This window comes from Acanthopagrus latus, chromosome 3 (genome assembly GCF_904848185.1).
Source record: "Acanthopagrus latus isolate v.2019 chromosome 3, fAcaLat1.1, whole genome shotgun sequence".
NCBI classification, from domain to species: domain Eukaryota; kingdom Metazoa; phylum Chordata; class Actinopteri; order Spariformes; family Sparidae; genus Acanthopagrus; species Acanthopagrus latus.
The window spans coordinates 13,968,610-13,991,528 of NC_051041.1; the positions used below are offsets into that span (position 1 = coordinate 13,968,610).

Genomic DNA, 22,919 nt, shown 5'->3' on the forward strand with positions numbered 1-22,919 from the left:
ACCAAAAAGAACATAAATCAGGCAATGAAAAACATTAAATAGACTCTCTTTTTTTTATTCATTTGACGCACATTTATAATCCTTCCATTGGTTTAATTGCACTAATGTACTATGAGCAATAAAACGCTGCCAAAACCATCAAACCACTAGACTAACCGGGCTCCTCTCCAGCAAGGTATCGCAATCTGTGACTGTGTACGTGCGCAGTTAATCCATCTTCAAGCAGTCACCCACCTGCTGTAACCAGAGAGGCATGTGCCGCTGGGTTAAAGTTGCCAAAATTCCTCAGGATTAGCTCAAAAAGAGAGGGGAAAAACTAAATCTCATGTTACCCTCAGAAACCTGCGATTTGATCTGTAGCCAGAGGTCGACATTAGGGAAAGAAAGGCATCAATAAAGAGGGGAGAGAAGGTAAGAGGAGAGGGAAACAGAGGAGAGAGGGCCTGTGATTTGTTGGGCAGCAGACAAGTGCTGGGTTTCACCTCAATAATTCATGATGTGCAATGCGAGGGGTCACATCATCCGTAGGACCAGAGAGGAAAGGGAGGGAGGAGATGGAGGGACGGAGGTGAGAAATGTGAGCAAACATGAGAGGGGAGGCACGAGGGAGGAAGGGAGGCAGAGGTAACAGAGATTAAAGGAAGGTAGACACAGACAGTAAACATGAAATAATAGCATCACAGGTAAACTGAGGTTAATAAAAGGAAGACAGATGGAGAAAAGAGGGAAAATGCAAAACAGAGAGCGAGTGAAGAAAAAAAATGAAAGGAACAAAAGATAAAGATTTGAGAAAAGAGAAAAGAGGGGTAGAGAAAGAAAGGGCTGCCCCCTGATACTCCTCTGAATTTTGGGTCAATGAGAAGAATCTCAGTCAACCAAGCTTACAATGGTCCGTTACTCGCACACAAACAAAACCCTTACACTTCATTTAGAAGCTCTGTCTTATCGTCAGGGCCTGGGATGCAAATATCGGGGGTCATGTTGCAACAGGAACTTTTTCCCCTTGTAACACTGAAATCGCTAACTGCTGCCAACTATAGCTTCTAGTTAGTTCAGTTAGCCATGCAGCTATTAGGAGAGAGTGCTGGTGCTGGAGCTTTGGACCGCCAGGAGGAGGAGGGTTTATGGCTAGGAGCGGGGGAGTGCTGGCAGAGAGCTGCGCCGAAATGAGCACCGGAACAGGAGCCAGGCAAGTGGGACACGGAACTGGGCTCAGCGGCTACCCAGCGAACACGGCGGGACTGGGACCAACGGAGGACAGCTTGATGACCGGGAATACATACAGCACAGAGGCGATTTACAGCAGCTCCGACCAGGACGTTTGACTCAGGCGACGATGAAGACTGGACCTGTGCAGAGCGTTTATTCCTATGTTTCAAATGAGAATTGTGTGATGTCACAACACAAGGATACTGTTTTGAATTAAATCGCAAAATGTTCAGAATGCTTGCTGGTTGTTCGAACACATTCATATTGGTGGCTCACTTCGCGCCTGCCCGATCTACATGAGGAAGTGCAGTGCTGAATTTGGTGCAGGTCAAACAAACGACTCTTTAAATATGAAGAAAGTTTAAATACAGGGAGGGCCACTCGCCACGAAAAGCTGCAATGACCAATTAAAGACATTTTGAATGCTTCCTCACCTTTACCTGAAAGTGGACTAAGACCAAGTTATTCAAGATTAAAGAAACACAAAATTAATGGATCTACTACTAAACTATGCAATTTATGGCATTTGCCCCATTTAATTTCCACCCACGCCACTTTCCAAGTGCGCGTAACAGCTTTCAAAGAATTTTAATTAAGACATCCCTGCATATAAAACGAAAATGCCTATTTGGTGTATTTAAGGAATTTCAACTCTTTGAAGTAACTTTAATTAGAACTCCATCAGGAGTTGCTGATAGAGAGAGAGAGGGGGGGGGAGACAAATTGAGTGAGGCTGGGGGCATGAATATGAAGGGGAACATGATCCAAGTTCTGCAGATCCTCTCCTGCCAGCACCTTTTTCTATGAACTCTAATGGTGTGAAAGAACATGAGGCAGCAGCTTCTTTCACAAGACGATGTCAGTGTGACCTACCAACACTCAGCCCCAATAAACCTCAGACTTTAAAAAGCATGGAAAAAGCCTCTGTTTACTAAATTTACTAAATTGCCATCCTTCCGTCAGGGTACAAATTCTGGGTGATTTGTATAAGACTGTTTGACACTTAATTTGGAGCAGTCAGAGCAGCCAGATGCATGTTAAACAGCACACCTCAGAGCCCCCTCCCCTCCATGCGCAGTGCTGGAGTCATATTGACCTGATACATATACCGGCAAGTGTCAGAAATCCATTTTATTGATGCCCTTGACAGTCACATCAGCTTTACCACAACTGGTTTCTTTTCCCCAGCATTCACACATCTCCCCGTGTTAACAAATATTTTCAAGATTTTTTTTTGGTTGCGGCTGCTAAAACATGGGCTCATGAGCTCCTTCATCCAAGTGCTGAAAGCCTTGGTTTAGAAGTTAATAAGCTAAAGACTTCTGGTATTCCCAGGATCTCTAGAAGAATGCATCTGCCTTTTTTTGAACTTACTGTTACCAGCTATCCTGCAGTTCTACCAATGATCACCCAGTCATCAAACTCCAGCTAATCTACATCATAAACGTTATGGCTGTGGGTGAAATATCTTCCCTGCTGACACGCTTTTTGACTTTTCAAAGAAGAACCAACTTCGCGTGACCTCAACCTCCTACAGCGGACCACACAGGCCTCTGACCCAACAGTGCTTGTTTCAAAACAAGCGACTTCTTACAAAACCCTCATTCACTCCATTTGAAACAATTTTACATTACAATTTCAAGATGTAATTATTATGGTTTTAGAGAACATTTCAATCTATTATTGTCGTGCACAGCAGCAACATATAATCACATTTGGGGGACCAGATATGTGAGCAAAATAAAATCGTTTTTCATCCGGTTTAACAGCACATACCATGAAGCCACCCTGACGCTCAAAGCCTTCTCTCTTAATCTATAAAAATGTATCCTCTTAAAACTCTCGCTCTCATGGGCTTAGATTATGTTCAGACCATCACATTTCACAGTAACATGTGCATTTAAAGTGTGGGAGAGTGCGCATTAACTCCTACAATTGTATATACAGACATCTGTGTCTGTGCCCGTGTGTGTGTGGGTGTGTCTGTAGCCTATGTGCCGGGTGGATTTCAAAAGGACCCCTTCAAGCTCTTCATTTGATGACTCTACAAAGGGCCCGCCTAGCCGCAGGGGCCTGTGTGTGTTTGTGTGTGTAAGAATGTGTGTGTGTGTGTGTGTGTGTGTGTGTGTGTGTGTGTGTGTGTGTGTGTGTGTGTGACAGCCTACAAAAAGAGCGCCATCTTTTATCTGAGACAAAAAGGCCACTGGCGTGGTGCAAAGGACCGAGGTTATTGCTGCTCCGAGCGTGACGCCTTCACACGCCTACGCGCACACTAGCTACAGGACGGTCGTGTTACACCCCTGAGGAGAGGCGTGTATATGTCAGAAACACACGCTGACGAACTTAAAGAGTTACTTACCTCCAGTCTGAGAAGCAGTGTTTCACTGCCCTTTTAACATCTGCATCAGTGACACTGATGGGTGTGGTTTGGCGGGGGGTCAAAAGTGTGCTCCTTTCAACCTCTGACTGCACCCAACAGTGATATCATGATTTACTGACACAACCTGGAGTGCACCTGCACATCACTGCAGCAAGGTGAGAGGTTTAAACCACTGGATATCAGTAAGGGGGTAGCTGAGTTTCACTCACGTGGAACTTGTCTGATGTGCCCCCACCTATCACAGCAGCGCGTACTGTTTAGCACCACATGCAACATTGTGATGGAACACAAAGAAAAGTCATCGATTGACAAACAGTTTTCTTTAAGACACATTCAGAGAATGGCAGGAACATTTGGACAACCCAGCATTCACCAAACACTGTGACAGAGAGAGAGATGCATCCAGATTTAGTGTCTATTTACAAGTTAATCAACTGCTCCTGCAATGTAACTCCCAGCATAAAAACATTGCTACATTCAACACAACTTTGTTTTTTAAATAAAGCTGCGATGATGTCAGACATCTTCGGCAACAACACCCCCAAGAAAAAGCCCGCAAAATTCTGCAGAAACTGATTACTGCTATTATTTCAGACCATTGCTTCATGACATGGAGCTTTTTTTTTTTTAAACAAACTTTCCATTGTTTTAAGCTAATTCCACCATTACTTTTATATTTCTCCATATTTCATTTCTCCAGCTATTTCAATTATACCAACTCCTGTTAGGAACCTGCTCTATTTGTTCATGCCATGTAGTCCAAAATATTTAACAATCACTTCAATGCAACTGTTTGGTTATGTCCTTTATCGCATTGTAAGCTCTTTTTTACCCAACGAGTTGAACCACTCCACAGTCTTTCTGTTTAACTCCTGGCAACTTCAGAAGCACTCACTGGAGTGCAGGGTCCCCTTACAGTGAACTGCTATGTAAAACAACCAAAACGTCAAGAGTAACACACAAAAGAAAGGGTGCATTGAAGCTGAGAATTTTCAAAAAGCTACTGTGTCTGTGCCCTATCCCTCCCCAACACACACAGACACACATACCCAACACCCAGCCCACAGGAAAAAGCTGCTGGCCCTGAGACAAAGAGCTGACAAAACAGCTACAAATAAAGGAAGAAGACAAAAGGAAAAGGGGGAAGGCCGGGGTCAGGGTTTAGAAATATGGCTTCTAGACTCAACCAAAGGAGGAAGTACCATGCTCGGAGAGACTTAACATGCATAAACAAGCTACCAAGAAAACATATGGTCTAAACAGTTCCCTCGCAAAAACAACGTATCGCATGAGGACATGGGTTGTGTAAGAGGACATGTGCTGCATCCTCCAGAGTTTGGGGATTTGACTGACAAATGTCGCAGCGGCGGGACGACTTCTCCGTGCGTGTCTCACAGCGGGTTTGTGTCACAAAACCGCCCTGGTTCTCACTGAACTGCTGCAACCAGGATATCCTGTCAAATGTCAGTACCAGCACGCTCGTAACATCTCTCAACAGCAGCCAGCCCGCCAGCCAGCCAACCAACCAACCAACCAACCTCCCACTGAGGCCTGAGCCATCTGAGAGGACACCAAGTCCACGCTCACACTCGGCTGTATACAGTACGGGCACAGCTGAATCTACTGCGCGCGTGTCTAGATCCATAAATGTGCACGAGCGAGGCGCGGAGCGGCAGCGTATTGCTGAGCAAGGTACAAGTGTAGCCTAAATAGTGTGTTCTGAGCAGAGCAAGCCAGCAATTTGAGCAAAACAAGTGAGTCAGAAACAATTAGAGGTACTTGGATGGCATTCTGCAACCCAGATAATCAAAACATTGGAACATTTGGAGACAGGGACACAAAAAGACAAGACGCTTGCGAGAGGAGAAGAAAACGCAAGGCAAAAATAGGCCTACAACTAATCCATAATGCGTATTATGAAGAGGCCGAGTAATATTGCCAAGTAATTACTTTCCAATGCAGCAGATTTATCAGCCGCTTAAGTATGGTCTTTCTTTATCCTTTCCAAAATCATAAACTATGGACACCACATTTCCATCCCCCCCAAAAGCCATCAGGCCACAACGCTCAACTGTCTTAAAACACATCCGTTCTTTGACATTTCCATTCTTCTCTGGTCAGATGTGGAAAAACCCACGCAGAGGCCCATCTTGGATAAGCCAACAAGCATGTACAGTACGTACCGAGACATTCCCTAACATCCACACTGCAAACATGTTAGCCACAGCGTTCGTGCCCACTGATGACACACTGGAGAGGAGAGCAGAGGAGGCAGGAGGGTGCACAGAGCCGCACCCTGAGGCCTACTGCACCCTGTGTGTCGCGCAAAGACAGAGTGTAAAAAAAAAAAAAACTATGACGGCGAGAGGACTCACCCGGAAAACTTGGTGGTTCTTCTCCCAGTAAACCCTTCTTCTCGTGCAAGCGACTGCTTATAGTGGAGTGAGAGGGCAGCTCTCTTCTGAACAACTTCAGTATCTGCCTGCAAGTGAAGCGCCTTCAGCATCACACGCCAAAAGACAAAGACCTCACAATGGTTTGCGCAGTGCTTCGCCTCAGGCAAAGGAGCGACCAAGAGAGCGCTGAGAGAGAGACAGAAGGGGGAAGTAGGCGTTTGTCGAGAAAAGAGGAAACAGGTCTGTCGGCGAAAGAAGCGGGAAAATTTGAAGATAAGATGAAAGCAAGCAAGAAAAGGATCAGTGGACTCCAAAGTTAATGTGTTCAACCTAAAATTACTATTGCCTCTAAAGTCAAGTTTGACTCAATTGATAATTGAATACCGTTTAATACTGTATTGTAAAAAATGGCCAGAAGTTAGATGATCACCACCACCATGCTACACACTTTCACTTCTGATGTAACAGAGTCAGAGCGTAGTCTACCACAAGCGCCAACACAGTGAGTCACACAGTTTACGCTGTCACAAAAGACCACTGATCATCCGCTAAGAGGCTAAATGCCCATATGAAACATTTATTGTTTGGGGGGGGAATCATTTTCAGGCTGTGAGCTCAACAGGCCATCTGTGCGAGTGTCATACAAAAAAAAAAAACAGATGTTTACTCCACCCAGGCTGAGGTCAAACTTGGTCCGTATGAGCCTCATAAATGCAAAAACACCCAAAAATTTCACTCTTGACACAAACTCCCTAAGAGCCACCGACGTATCCAAGAGGAAAAATATTTCAACACAGCAACCGGAAAAAAAAACAAAAAACAACAAGCTAGTAGAAACGGATTTTGTTATTATTAAGATTCTGTCTCAAGCTGAGATAATGAGAAGACGGCACTCTGCATGAGTTGAGCCGTCATGCGGTTAGCTGCTTTGCTGAAGCCAAACCTCGAGTGTCATGGAGACCTGAGGAAGTGAAAAAAGTTTAGAGGACCTTTGTCACTAATGACTCCCTGCTAGCCTAGAGAGGAATACTGAGCGTGCTCCACACACAAATGTCTGAAAGTCTGCTGAGTCAGAGCACTCACTGGGGACTCAGCCCAGCTCCGTGTCAAATGCTTTAATAATCTATCCAAACGATCTCAGCTCCCTCGCGAGCCCCCCCCCAAACTCTCTACTCTGTCTCAGTGCCACTGAACCATCGAGGAGGCTGCAGCCCGTCTGTCGACAACCTTTCCAAGTTCTTCTCATCACTTCTCCGGCTCTCCCTCCGCAGGATGCTCTTGTCAAAATCGAAACCTGTGTGTTTTGGATTTCACATCTCCTTGCTTATCAATGCCAACGTGCAGCCTACAGAGATGAAGGAAGGAGCTTAACGCCCTTCAACCGGCATCAGGAAAAACTCCAGGAATACAGTCTGAAGTACACTGAAGGCAACAAACCCAATTCAGCGACTATAGTATACTTAAGATCGCATTCCTGAAGTTTTTTCCTGACGAACGAGGATTCAAGCTGACCGCAGCTGTTGTTCCTCATGAACAATCATCAAAGCGTCAAAAGCCAGGCTTTTACGCCTAAAAGTGATGAGTGATTGATACCAGAGATGTAGATTTTGAGTCGGCAATCAAGTCTCTTCTGGACTCCTAACAAGTGGTTTGTAATCACGGCCTGCTGCTCTGTTTATACGTGATTCATTCTGGTTTTATAAACTCCATCGGCAGAAAGAAAAAGGAAAAAAAAGAGAGCAGCAACTTGCAGACCGGTCAGCGTTAACCTGAATTAAACTGTGGGTCCGAGCTTGTTTGCTGTTCCAGTCTCAAGCTCTTCACAGCCGGTTGTGTTGAAGCAATGTTTGAATTCAAAATTGTGAGCCTAATAACTACTAACAAACATAGAGGCTCAGATTTTTGAAAATCGGGTGTAAATTAAGCAGCAAAACAGGAAATCTTGAGACAAACGTTTAGACATGAAAAATTCCCTTTTTGTCAAACTATAGTGTAAAGAATGGTTTACTGCACTGATTACGCATTACATGCAGTTTATCTAAAATGTCCTGTATCATAGTTGATTAAAATATCATAGATTTTTTTTTCAACCTAATTTGACAGTTAAAAAGGTGCACCTGTTGCAGCATATCACCAGAGTTACTGATAAGTGCTGCTGACGTTGGCAGCCATTAGATAGCTCGCACAGTTAGCCATGCAGCTAGCGTTCCTGTTTGGAGCTTGAGGTACCGGCTACTGTAGCTAGTTAGCATGCAATAAAGGTATTTCTTTGCATTCTCTTAGTAATATTAGTTAATTTTTTACTTATTCAAACTAACATTATTTCACATTGCACCTTGTCATTGCACCGGCCTGTTGCTTAATTTAAAAGGGGCTCTGTGGAACTTCTGTGCGGTGCAGGAAGGCGATGTTTGTGTTAGCAGACTCTGGGTCTAAAATGAGGTTAGCTAACCCACAGTGATGAGTACGTGTACATTGTGCATGCAAATTGTCAAATACAGCCCCTTTAAAATAGAAATAATAGACAAGTAAATGATTACCTCCTGTTTGCCTCCTCGGTGAGAAACAAGGACTTGTTGCAACACTCTGACGACAACCATTCAATTCTTTTTGTTGTTATCGTCTGTGCTATTTTAGGAGAGACTATTATCATTCAGCTGCGGCTCTGACCTGGGCGCACATTACTACCCGTTGCTTGAAATGTTAGTGATTCAGAAATTTGAGCTTATGGTTACACTCAGCTTCTAAATGGCTCCCTGTGAGAGTGTCTGCTGAAAAACCCAAAAATGTAAATGCGGATGCCGAATAATAATATCAGACAGGTTTTTGACGTCATCCGGTCGATTAGTGTTTCATAACCCCTTTCTCTTACTCAAATACATACTTTTTTTTTGGGCCATTTTTCAAAAAACGAAATGAATCCACACATTCCCACAGTCTGCTTGCAGAGGAGGTTGTCAGGCGAAGATAATTCCACGACACCTCGGGGGATCATCTATTATTCAAAACCGCATCCAAATGTATTCAGCTTGAAGAGGAGTAACACGCTTTAGTTGTAGTCGTCAAACTCCACTGGTTCATGATCCACGAATTTCAACACGCGACGGCGTGTTACAATCCTTCCTGTCAACAACAGAGCGCTCGGCCACGGTTCAGTTTCCACACTGCACGGCACCTTGCAAAACAACACCTCGCGAGCAGGTGCACGAACGTGCCAAATCCAAACTGAGAGGCGAGCATCTTCTCTGGCCTTGAGCGCAAAGCGACTGCCCGAGGTGAGGGTCTTGGTTAACATATGTTAGTTTTTATACAAATACAAGCTATTAGCCTGTAGAAATCCCACTATATCAACAAGGAAAAGGCTGCTGGAGGGAGACAGACCTCCTGCTTGGAAAAGTCTGAACTGGATTAGTTATACTGGGTGATGACTCCCAGTCCAGATCATCATCACCATCAATGCACATGCTTGGATGTGTATGCCTGCAATCTATCAAAACACACATGATTCAATTGCAGAGATCTCAGTTCACAACACCGTAATGAGAGCACAGAGTTTTTTTTTGGCCAAGGATGGAACGTGTATGAGGCATAATCTCCTTTATTTTCTGGACAAGATTAAATAAATAGGAGTTAGGAACCGACTTCGCCCTGCAAAATGAAGTCAAAACTGCACCATTCATGTGGAGTAAACAGCCCGCAGTGAAGGCCGCAGAGGCAAAGTTAATAGGTACACAACCCGCTAGCTGCAGCAACTACTTAATTGGACCCAACACTCCTGGGTCTACCGTACTGCATTAAAATGTCAAGTAGAGTTACACTGTTAGTCGGGTCTCACTGCCCAAGGGTTGTGCAAGTGTCCTCTTGTTATTGTCTGTGATATTTCATAATAATCATAATAATTGGAACATGGTCACACAGATTAATGACTCCTCGATCGTATCACAGTAGCTTTAAACCACACAGTTCAGTGGGAAACTGCGCGGTGAGGAAGGCGAGGAAGGTGAGGAAGGCATAGTCAGCGCCCGGTTTACTGCAGTGCTTTCTGCAAAGTTCGGAAGTTTGAGCGAGGGACTAGATGTTTTTCCTTAAATCCTCTGTGCTAAAGTCAGCGGAGAACCAGCACCGCACATCAAAAACACATCCAAAAAAGCACCAACCACATTCGGGGAAACGTCTTGACTCTAATATCCCTCAGAGCATATTTTTCCTCAACCAACCATAACTTTGAATTTAACATGAAGAAAGGGAAAGATTTTATTAATGTCAATTTACGGTAAACAGTAACAAGAATAATGTTCACAATAACGCCTCGTTTCCAAATAGCTCCGTGTATGCAAGTCGACCGCAAGTCAATTCATTCCTATGGGAACCTCAGAGAGCTCCGACATCTTTGCAGAACTCTTCTGTTCTTTTTTTGTATTTCCAGTCCATAATATATGCCTCACGTGTGGTGAAGAACTCTAACATTTCTGGCAGATTGCAGACAAACTGTGAAATCTGCCACAGGATGTAAGCAGACAAATTAATTAGCTATCTGACAAACAGACTGTATGCATTTTTTGAACTGAAACAGCATACTTACACTGGTAGCATGCTAGCTGCAAAATAGTGTGCACAGTGGTTTCTTGCTAAAAAAAAACAAACAAAACATTTGAGGAGATTGGTATTACTCTCATGTTGGTGCGTTGATGAGGCTAGATAGCCAGTTAGCTAAGGTTAGCATAAACTGGAAACAGACAAACAGCTAGCTTGGGTCTTGTTCAAATAAATTGCCTTACAGTGCCTCTAATAAAGCTCAGTCATTTAATTTCTCATAGCTAAAAAGTCTATTTAACACCTCAGTTTTCACAGTACTGTTCATGTGTAACACTTCTCTCCTAATGCTCACAAAAAAGGTTTACTTAGAAAAAAACAAAAAAAACCAAGTACAAAATAGTGTTAAAAACAAAAATGGCTGACCAGTGTAGTGCTAAGTGATTTGACAAACTGATGGAGAGCGCAACAAAGTGTTTGTGGTTCATCTGAAATTCAGAAGTTGGCGTTTGTGCCCAAGTGCCATCATCTCATTAGCAATATCGTGACTGATGACTGAATTAATTTGGGGACTTTTATTTGAATTTACGGGCCGTTTACAGCATCCGACGTCCGAGTCACAAAACACAGAGAGAAGTGAGCAGACAGCCATGGTGACACATTGTTCGCAAATGTTCAGCGCTGTTCCCTGATCAGTCTCAGCCCATGATATTTCGGGATATTTAAGTGCTTATGAAACATCACCTGTACCATTAAAATACCCCTCGGTGTGTGTATTTTAGTCCACCGCACTTGTGTATTCGAGGGTGTTACGTAATGTGACTATTACACATGTTGTTTTTTCCTCCATTGCCTCACTAACTGAAACACAATAGGCTGTGTGCTCCGTTCAAACACAATCTCTTTTCTCTTTAGATTTAAAAATAACATGCCATCCTTACATAACTCAATATCTGTCAGCATCAAGGTCGGCGGTGAGAGCTTAAAAACAGAAGAGAGGAGCACAATTAGGTGTTTACCCTGGAAGCCTTTTCACTGCCAGTTAGGAAAAGAGTGTCCGTGTGTGTGTGTGTGTGTGTGTGTGTGTGTGTGTGAATGTGAGTGTGAGTGTGAGTGTGAGAGTGAGAGTGAGAGTGAGAGAGAGAGAGAGAGAGAGAGTGTGAGAGCTCACGGGCGTAGTGAGTCACTGACAGTGTGACCTTCTGCTCTCAGGCTTCTTGGCCCTGTTGGAAGCAGCCTATCCAGGTCAAAACACCCACTCTCCATAGTGTATTTCCTGCAAACTGGCAAATATAGGAGGCGTGAGTTATGGGAATAATGTCTGATTCAAACATTTTTTTTTCCTTTTCTTTTTTTTTTCACAGTCTACACCAAATTCCTGCAGCAGCAAGAAACATTAACATTGTAGAAACTGTTGGGAGTCCAGCTTGGCCTGCACGCTGATATGTGAAAACCAGAAAATACACATTAGAATCCATTTTAGTGGTAAGCAGGCCGAAATAATTAGGAATAAGGCTTTTTCTGCATCAGGAGCACAGCTAAGGTTACCATGAAAGACACCACACTCCACCACTCGTCCATTCAGACCATCACCAGAAGGCTTACACAAACCTCAGATTGAATTCTGAGGCTGATAACAGCGGTTTGTGAACCTTAAATTGCCTCGGCAAGAGATGCGAGCGAGGGAGATAAAAATGTCGGCTATGCTATGTGCGTCCCCAGAAGACTTCACGGTGGCTGGTCTGGCTGCAGGCATGTGGGGTCTTTGGTAATCAACTTACCGAGCTGGACCATTAAAGACGAAAGCCGGAGAGAAGAGGCTGGTTGCTTAAAGGAACAGACTGGAATAATCATAATACTGGTGAATAAATTAACTCCAGGGCTGACACTGGTACTATTCAAGCGTTATCTTGAAAGTACATTTCTTTTCAAGGACTGTCAACACACAAAAACTCAAGGGTCTCAGCTAATAAAGACAAACGGTTCCCAAATTGCAAGACGCCAGCAGGACTTTCTAAGTCTAGAGGGTATGAAAGGTTTCAGATTGAGTATTACAATGCTTTGTCACAGGTAACAAAATCAACCTACTGAGAATGTTTAACCTCATTAAGCAACGTGGTGAATCGTGCTTGCTTGGCGAGTCGCCGCGCGCAGCCAAGAAACCGTCCCGCTTTTTAACCCCCACAAAAACCAAACTTGTTTTTGCACCTCTGTTTTTGAACTGATTGAAGAAAAACAAGATATGTTAGTTGTTGAGCTTTGGAGGTTTATGGCAAGGTGGATCTGGCCTGTTTTCAGTTTTTAAAGCTAATCTGTTTAACCCTTATAGCGAACAAGCAATTATGATGCAATCGATCTTCTCGTCGGACTCTCAGCAGTAATGTGAATACATCTACTGCCCAAAATGACAAACTCAACTCTTAAAAGGAGCTCTATGGAACAATTTGTTGCATCTTATATATGTATTTATCACTTTTATCATATGTGAGCGGACTGTAACAAGACATGAAAAATGAGACCTGCCCCGTTTCTCTCGGCCGCCTGCACAAGCCTGTGGGCGATGTGTTTAAGTGGTTTTTAATGCTGCTGGACAGTGGATTTCTTTTGTGAAGGACTCGGATTTTCTGCGACGGTCCGAGTGGTGACGAAGTGCCACGTCTCAGTGCCTCTCTCCTTTGTGCCGGCAGAGATCAACAGTAGCTAATTTTAGAAATGGAGTCTGCTACGATAAGTAAGCACAATGCATCTCCATAGAGTGCCTTTCAGCTTCGCTTTAAATAAATATGAACTCTTGTACTTCATGTTATATGGATGTACATTCTCCTTAACAGTCAAATGAACCCAAATGTCTCGCATTGCCACATCGCATATACAACAGATTGAAGATTAGTAAGGAATAAAGACTCATTTTCCACCTGTAGGATCTGACAGCTTCCCTTCTGTGACATCAAAAACTGAAATCCTTTTTGGGAAATATCAAAAGATGCAGAGCAAGCTCACGAGAGTCAAAAGAAAGACAACAAAAGTGCGCCTTGTTTCTGAAGACACAACAGTTTGTGGTGCAGAGAAACAAAATATCAAAGAGCCATCCTTCAAAAGCGGCAGACAGCAGGGGGAGAAACAGGGGACCGGTTTGACCAGAGCTTCCCCATGACTGATCGCTGCAGACAACAATGATTGGAGCCTCTGAGGCCACGCTTCAAGGAACAAGCCTTCCTCAAAAAGTTCACCAGACCCCCTCCGCGGGTGAGGGAGAACGTACAGAGGGGATGGGTACGGACCACACAAAAACTCTGCCGGGTCACGTGACCGAGGGCGGGGATGAATGTTGCTTTTCGGTTGGTCGGAGTGGGAAGTCAGGTCTATAGTCCCATTGTCTGACTTGTATGTATGCGTGTGTGTGTGTGCGTGTGTGTGTGTGCGTGTGTGTGTGTGTGTGTGTGTGTGTGTGTGTGTGTGTGTGTGTGTGTGTGTGTGTATCTCTGTGTGTGCGTTGGAGGAGGCGGGAGGCATTGTAGCACCAGGAGGGACCAGCACGGCATTCTTCATTCACAAGCAGAAAAACGCCTCCATCATAACGTGACCTTGACTACTCCAGCAGAACAGCGAATGCATCCAAGCATCTCTCTCTCCCTCTCTCTCTCTCTCACACCCCCTCTCATTTCAAGTGGGTGCAATTCAGAGGAGGCAAAACATAAGCACAGCCTGCCTTTTGTCTATAAAATCGCTGAGAGTTCAGGTTATATATGGAGCCGGGCTTTCATTGAAAAAAAAACAAAACAAAACAAAAAAAAAAAACAAAAAAAAAAACCAGGCATTAAAAGTAACGCGCTGCTCCAGTTTTCGCAATGTGTAACTAATCAAACCGTGTTACTGCAGGGCGAATCAATAACTCTCCCCCAGCTCAATGCCATCATAGGCATGTTTTATCCATCACATGCCTGGCTAGCCTGGCTCATACAAACCCTGTTATGGAAAAATATTCATTACAAAAGCAGCGGCTGGAACATTGAATTTCCTAGTAATGTTTAAAAAAAAAAAAAGGTAGAAATTCTTCAAAAATTGGCACTTATTCACAATGTTTTAACTGCATTCTTCCGTTCAGTTCAGCAGGGTCAAGCTCAAGTGTCTTTCGATTCCGCCAACGAGCTGAAATGTAAAAATCTCACTTCCTCAGAGTGCTAAAATTACACCCCAGACAGCAGGGGGAGGAAAAAAAAAAAAAAAAAAAAAGGACCAGACAAAAGGCTATTATGGAAAAGATGCTCGAGCAACCACAAGTGTATATGCAGGCGAAAGACAACAGACGTAAAACTGCCTTTTATACTCCCCTCTGCGGGGGCCTCTCATTCATAAAACAGACAGCGGCTATCAAGTCCCAGCTAACCAAATACCGCTCGCGAGGGATCCTCCATCCCTTAACTGGATTAGCGCAGTTCATGAAGGAAGATAATGACGGTACGTCTTCTGTGTGCTAATTGAAAACCAAACGGGCAGGTGCTGTGGGAAGTTACTGGCGCACGCCCACGAACACACAAACAGAGCAGAGCACTCGGCCGACCAGGCGTGAGTTTGTGTGTATAAATCCCAGAATAGAGTAGCGGAGCTTATGCAAGAACAATACTGCAGCTAAAGGCTTAGTTTCACTCATTCCGATGGAGAAAAATAGCACTTTTCTGCCCCAAAAGCTCTGGCAGTACGGCAGAACACGATTATTGAAAATGTTATATGTATATATATTTAATGGGGTCTACCTTGTTAAACATGCTGCTTTTCAAGTTGAATTGACACGAAGGGCGTGATGTGAAGCAGGGTGAACAATGCCTGCAGAATGTTTACACCATATGTCAGTGACGTGCCCTCGCCCACGTCTGTTTGTTGTTGCCTTGTTGATTGGGTTTTTCAGCAGGACTGCGCAAAAATTACCAAACAGATTTCCACGAAACTTGGACGGAGGATTTGCCTCAGCCCAAAAATAGACCCCATAGACTTCTGGTGCAGATCTGGATACGTTTTCGACACTGCAAAATTATTATTCTTTATATAAATGATCCGGCATGTTTAGGTGGCTGGTATCTATTCCTGAGCATGATGTGATGCAGGTCCAGATACAAATACAGATCTAGTGGGTTTAAATGTGTTTTATTTGACATTGTATTAGACTTTATTCAATCAAATTGGACTGCTAGGTCTTGGTGGACGTGTGCGCTCTACTGAGTGCTTTTCAATTTTGGATGAGTAACTTCAAAACTGAGCCCTAGGATTTCGTCATAGATTGCTGGTGGTTTCCCATTCAGGTGACAACAAAACTTAAATATTGCCACTGATTGACCAATAACTCTTTCCAGCCTATCCTACTATTATGACCTGCAACAGTTTGACATATGTAAAGGCTTTCGATACCTATGCTGCAGTTCATTTGAGATTAGTAAACTGTATAAGTGCTGTCAAATGTCCTCAAAGAATCATTCACATCATTTGGATACAGGGCTCAGGTTTAAAAATCCCTGGATTCCCCTTAAACGTACCTGTATCCCCACCAATCAAGACAGAAAATCAAAGTCAAATCAAGTAGACAGAGCTATTGATCCAGCACTGATTGATGCTTGTTGAGGAGGCTGCAGCATCACTCCCATACAGACATGTTTTTGGAATATAAATGAGTGGCAAAAAAAGTTACATTCACCCAGTTTAAAGTGCATCTACTCCTTCTGCCTCATTAAAAACACGAATCCATGAATATGTAAATAATGTTCATTTCAAAACAAGATATCTCCTGCTTCACAGCGAACTGGCGTGCAGGAGGTTTTTTAAGTTTCCCCATCACCATTCTGGAAAATTTACATATTGGATCACGACTTGGAAGTCCAAGCTAGTGAAATCTCGCCCGTACCTAAGCATTGTCGACGGCGGTTTAAGGAGGAGAGGCACGGAGAAACTTTCCCTTCTTTTCGCAGCTGAACAAAAACAGCCTTCTGGCGTCATTGTAGTGAAAGTCAAACACCCGAGTGATGCAACGGTAAGCAAAAACACCTTTGAGTTGAGAGAGACATTAAATTTAACTGTGGTAAATAGTGCGGTACAGCAAATTGAGCAAACGTCATATTTGGCTTCATTTTCGAACAGAATCCGCCCAGGAAGCACAAACAAAGACGATGCACTGTAACCGCTGATTTGATTAAAGGGTCTGGTAGATTTGAGTTATCCACCAACCGTTGCTGCCTGCTTGAACAAAAAAGCGATACACTGAGCAATTTCTTATTATAGAGCAAGGCAAAAAGCATCACAGTGATGACTAGAGTCTTAGTGCGGTTTAACACTAAAAGGCTACTGGTTGCCTGATGAGTAGAGAGCTTTTTTTTCCAGACCTGCTTTGTTACATTATAGGAGCTTAACTCCCGCTGCTCGCTGCACTGGCCGGGTTGGCATGTGCTCCATCGAGTTAAATGGGATGTGAAGGATCGGGCGTCCCGGGTCAGAGAATTTCCATTGCAAATGATCGCTGAGCCGCCGAGGCCCCCGCCTTCATTTTGTCCGGCGTTTACACAAACATACACAACCCAGGATTGCTTTCAGGCGACTAGAGCCCAGACGGTCACACGCGCAGGAGGACGTAATGTATATTCAGCCGAAGCATTTACATTGCAGCGCAGATTTTCCCATGAAACTCTTTTGCACAGAGAGCTTCCGACGCGCTGTGGGGCCCTGTGAGGACAGGGTTGACACCGTCTGACGAGGCCTACACAAAAACACTGAAAACAGCTGAGGTAGCACTGTTCCCCAACGCCATGCGTCAGAATTGAGGCTACATTTTTCTTTCAGAGTTCCTCCAGATGATAAGCTCCCGTTTTCAATGATTGCTCAGTAAAGTTATGTGTACTGTACTGCTTGCAAATGCAAACTGTCATCATCAACTTTGAATCCAAAGATCAAGACGACCCATTTTTTTTTTTTTGACAGAAGCTAATTTGTTTCATCTTCCGAAACCAGCAAGTTCTCTTTGATTCCGACTCTTTTTTAGCTTTTTGTTCTTCATCTCCATCTCACACACACACAGCTCTCATTTTCGCTGCTCGCTGTGCTGCCTGTACAAAGCTTGTCATGCAGCGCGACACAATTTTGTCATTATCTAAATTAGGGAAACATTAGGAGTTCTTCATGTGACGCAGTGGCGCTCCCTGCAAATAATGCAGAATAGTTTTCTGGTAAGCATGAGACGGCATGAAGAACAGAAGTAGAGAGAAATCATGCAGCCCCGGTGTGTTATTATTAGGAGGGATGCGCAATATGGATGTTTTTTTTTTTTTAACAATAACAGATATTTACCTGCTTCTTATGGCATATTCCACTAAAAAAATATTTCACAAACTGTAGTTAGAGAGGCTATTCTTCTTCTTCCTCTTTTTCTTCTTCTGTATGTTGCAAACAGCCACTTACTGTATCAGAGTATCTGACTTTTTAAGTCGGTAAAGGAAAATTTTTGGCTTAGTAGTACTGTCTCTAATCATCAGCTAGAATTCCAGCAATATCGATAAATATACCGATAAAAGAAATTTCCCATTACCGAGCTGATAACAGACTAATTGCTTTAAAGATAAGAAAATGTTGGAGGCAATTCCTAAGGTTTTTTTCAGTGAAAGATGGAAAAAAAAATAGGATATATTTTTCATGGAAACATGAGATGTTCTTTGAATTAAAAAAACCCAAATGTTTTCAAAATGTTTGCTTGTATGTGACCTGAATAAAATATCATTATTATCAATAATTATCATCATTATTTGAATGTTCCCAACATAAAAAGTCATCTGAAGATTTATGGTTGCTCTTTGCCCGCCTGCTGAATGGATGCGCGTTACTCCACGACCCCGCAGCTCTTCTTTCCATCTGTCTTTTGGAATAACAAGACACATGTACAGTATGTGACATTTCTGTGCCGTTGATAATTTGCTCTGCCACAAACTGCTGCTGCCGCAGTGTTGCACACGCCGTATACATCTCTTAATGGAAACATGCTCTCTACTTAGCTAAATTCACTAGCTCCGAGGATTACCATCTCTACTGAAGCGTGTAATAACCAAAAGGTCATGTCATCATCATAACTCAACAAACCATAATCCGTCGCTGCCTCTTTAATGGCTTTTAAACTGTGTCAAGGCCCGAGTCGCTGCCACCAGTCACATTTTTAATGAACATGCCCTCCGTTAAACTGCCAGTCTGACAGTCACTCTGCCCGGCTTTGAATGCCGTGGCACTCTATCCCCTGTTGGGTTGCGCTAGCCTAGATCGAGATGTGCGAAGAGCCCCGAGAACATTTGGGATTGATTTGTGGCTATTTTTACTTGTCCTACTTGAACTAAATGGTTCAGATACTCAGAGGAAGAAGTCAGCCACTGAAAAGGCTTATTGAACTATGTAAAAAAAAAAAAAAAAAAAAAAATTAAATAAAAATTACCAGAAAGCTAAATGGTGGTGAACGAGTGGATGCTTTAGTGGAGAGCTTTCGAAGAAAAAGAGCACCTTTTAATAGAGAGGGGTACGTTACAGAGAACATCCCCCATCCATTGGTCTGTTATTCAAAGGCCACTGGCATTCTGAGGAAGGAAAATTAACTTGCTGGGAAAGATATATGCCCATGTGAAAACACACACACACACACACACACACACACACACACACACACACACACACACACACACACACACACGCCAGACAGGTTTAATAAAAGAAGGGTGGAATAAGCTGTCTCAAGTGACCTTGCACCTTGATAATACTTCGCACACGCCGTTGCAGCATTTCTTCCAGAAGCCGCCGCACAGGACTCCTGCAACACACACACACTCTCCTCTCTGCCTAAAAAAAAAAATTGCTCCCCTTATTAAACCATAACTCAGCAGAGAACACAGGCCCCCTTCAACAACACTCATTACATAAGCATATAGCAAACAGGCTACTGTTCAACATTGCTGGCGCTACAATTATGTTAGCAGCTGATGACTATCATCACAAGCGTAATGAGCGCTCTGCAGGAGCACTGGCATTACAGGGAGACGGTTATGGGCTCGCTTGTGGAAAATCTCCTGCAGCCAGTGCCGGTTGCACAAACGTGCCACGTGGAGGGCTAATGTAAAGCCGGACTGTGTATCGGGGTCTAGGTGGCGTGAAAGGATTCAGTCACTTCACTGATCAGCCATCGACTCGCTGTGACTGGCACAAGTGAGTGGGAACAAAGGAGTCAGTGTGGCTGTCACACTCACTCCTCGTTACACTCACCCTTTGCTCTGCCAGCTGTCTCTCCGTCCCCTCCCACAGCCTCAGAGCCCCACCCCCCAGCTGTGGCTATACATCAAGCGAACCCTCAACTCCAACGCGCACATGTAAACGCGCCGGGTCTTGGGTGGCTTCGGGGGGGCCTGGCTTCACCGAAAGCGCTCTCTTCCTCCCCTGCCGGGTGCTCTTTGCCTATCTGCCACCCCGACTGACTGACTGCACTGTTGGAGGCGCGATGTTATTTATCACCACCACCAGCAGCTCGTCAGCATCACGCCGCTGCACACGGCGACAACAACACATGAGCTCCCGCTCGCTAGGATTTAAAAAAAAAAAAAAAAAAAAATTTTCCGGTTCATTCTGTATTTCGTGCCCTCTGGAGTCTCACAGACGCTTGTTATTGTTCTCCTTGCCCGGCCTCCTCTTCGTGCATGCCACACCCTTCCACCGCCATGCCCTCCCCTCTCCTGACGGATGCCCCCCCGTGCCCATTCATTTTCTAACCCCTAAATTCTGCCCTTAGCCTCCCACTCTCCACAGTCTTCCTTTTCTTTCATTTTTTTTTTTTTAACCATATGCTACACTCATGCCCTCCCCCTGCCTATGTTTACCCACTGCCTGCCCGGTCAGTCACGAGCCAGCGTCGCTGCCAGCTCGGCCTCCACCCTAGCAGTGTGGTGACTGGCCCACAGCTCAAACACTTTCATCCCTCCCGCGTGCCTAAAGCAGAGTCCCATGAAGCCTTTCATTGGGGTTTCGCTAGCGGCTGCCTTATTTTTGTCAAGTAGTTATAGTAAAACTGTGGGTGGGGGCTTCGCTTGTGGGACAGAGGCTGCAACATGAGTTGAAATGAGGCTGACGTGGGGCTATTTATGGACTGGAACACAGGATTCAAAGAACTTCATTTTTGCCTTTTATGGGTTAACTGCATGTAACCCACATTGAGGGAGAAAGTGTGTGTGGGGGGGGGGGGAGAAGAGAAAGGAAAACACAAGCGGAGGGCATTCCTCAGGCCAGGCTTTCATTGCTGTGGGTACGATGTCACTGGATGATGTAATCTGTGCACAGCAGCCCCCCATACATCTATTCACTGAGGACATGGAAACAGACATCAGACTTGACATGTTTCACTTGTCGGCCTGGCCTGTAATTGATTCGGAAAACATTAGTGACTAACCGCATTACATCGGGTCGCAGGGTTGTGCCTGCATGTCTTGACCTTTTTCTTAACTCTTACTGTCAACAGGAAATGGATCAGCTCACATGCAGATACAGGCAGGAAGTGGCTCACCTTCCACCTCCAGTTCAGGAGAGGCGTGCCTATCTGAAGTAAAATCTACTTGTGAAACCTGCCGCTGTGAATGTCAGAAACTTTCATGCCTAAAGACCGTCATGCATCCGGTAGCTCTTCGGCTATTGTAAAAAATGCCATTGGCATTTCCTGTGCCTTTCTTCCACAGCACTGTCTGGGCTGGGCAAGGCAGCCACACAAGTTGGACATGCGCACACACACACACACACACAAAAATACAAACACAGAGTGTTAAGCTTCGCCTCCAGACAACAAAAGCACAGACGCCGCAACAAGCCCTGAAGGCAACATTAAACCCAGCTAGTCCGCCATTACAATACCTCTCTTCTCTCAATAGAGAACCACGCTGAGCCCAGCTGAGCTGAGCTGTACCATGATATTCTCCTGCTTTAACATAGCTGGGGATAAGACAAGGGAGCAGGCACACTGACACTGTGGAACATCCACAGGAAATGGAAAACACTGATGTGTTGCCAGCACAGACCAGCCAGGGTGACGCGGGGTAACTAAGGCAGGTGGTTTACAGATGGGGAATCCAGTCAGGCCACAGACAGTGAGAGAATCCTGTGCTGAACAACAATGATACGAGTCTGAGAGACAACAAAACACTCCTTGATGCTTGCTCTCAGATGGCAGGGAAAACCTGTGTCTATAGACACAACAACAAAGCTGCCAGGAATGACAAGAAGCAAAAACACTGATAAGCAAGCACACAGCAGGGATAAGAAAACTCCAGACAGGCTGTCCTCTGGGTGTCTTCACAACAGAAAGGCCCTAGCTTTTACTACAGTGTGTCATCAGGACGGAAAGAGACACATAACGGTTTGATGAAGTGTCTGTATGCGTTTATGAGAGTCCAGTTATATGTCTGACATCCCTAATAAGGCAAACAGCGTGGGAAATAAACAGAAGTGCATTTAAATGCTCTATTTTCATGACTTAAAACATTGCGGGCACCAGACTCTGACTGTAATGCATTACATTTAACCAGGATTACATAATGCAAAAACATGTAATTACAATCAGCCCAGGTATCTATTGATGAATAATTACATTATAGTTATTTGTCAGGGATAACATATTATATAACATCTTCGTTCTTTGTTTAAGGAGACATGTCATGCTCTTTTACAGGTTCGAAATTGGATTTTGGGTTGCTACTTAAAATAGCTTGACATGCTTTAGTGCTCAAATAACGCATCAGTTTTCTCACACTGTCCAGTGCTGCAGCTCTGTGTTGCCCCTCATGTCTGAAATGCTCAATTTCAGCTCCCATCTTTGTATGACCCCCTTCTATGATATCCAGCCTGCTCTGATTGGTCAGCTTGCGCATACCCGAGCCGGCTGTGCTAAAATAATTCTTATGTGTCAAAAAAGCAAGGCACAGATGATGCAACTGTTCGACCAGGTGATGTCGTGTGACGTCAGAGTTAAAGGCGGGACTACTGACGACGCGTTCCAGGAGCTTCCATTGGTGCAGACTTTGGACTTTTTAACCTTCAAGAATTTTTTACTCACGCAAACTTTAAGTCAATGCTCTATTTAAAAAAAGTGCCCCACTGTTTTTGGAGGCAATTTTGTGCATTAAATATAAAAGGTAAAGTATTTTCAATGTTTGATTTTGGAGTAATCCAAAAGTTTTTACCCAGTATTGGGCAGAAAATAGACAAGGACTTGACTGAGGAGGAGGTTGATACATCACTCCTTGTAAAGAAAATGTGAGTTCTCTGGTTCAGCTCCACCTGTTCTGCTTGCATACCTCCTAAACGAGGGCCCTCAAAAGAAGCCTTCTTCAGGCAGTGGTTGTTTTCCAGCCACAGAT

At 44.2% G+C, this 22,919-nt stretch overlaps 1 protein-coding gene across 4 annotated transcripts in view; it reads right to left on the reverse strand.

Annotated features, from left to right (window-relative positions):
* Nucleotides 1-22,919, reverse strand: part of elmo1 (engulfment and cell motility 1 (ced-12 homolog, C. elegans)) — a 117,466-nt gene that overhangs the window by 84,792 nt on the left and 9,755 nt on the right. The window contains exon 1 of one of the 4 annotated variants that reach the window (XM_037093110.1): nucleotides 5,965-6,150. The exons of the other annotated variants lie outside the window; for them this stretch is intronic. The gene's annotated coding sequence lies outside the window, so the exon portion shown is untranslated. Of the gene's footprint in view, nucleotides 1-5,964; nucleotides 6,151-22,919 lie in introns of those variants that run through there. 4 annotated transcript variants of the gene reach the window in all.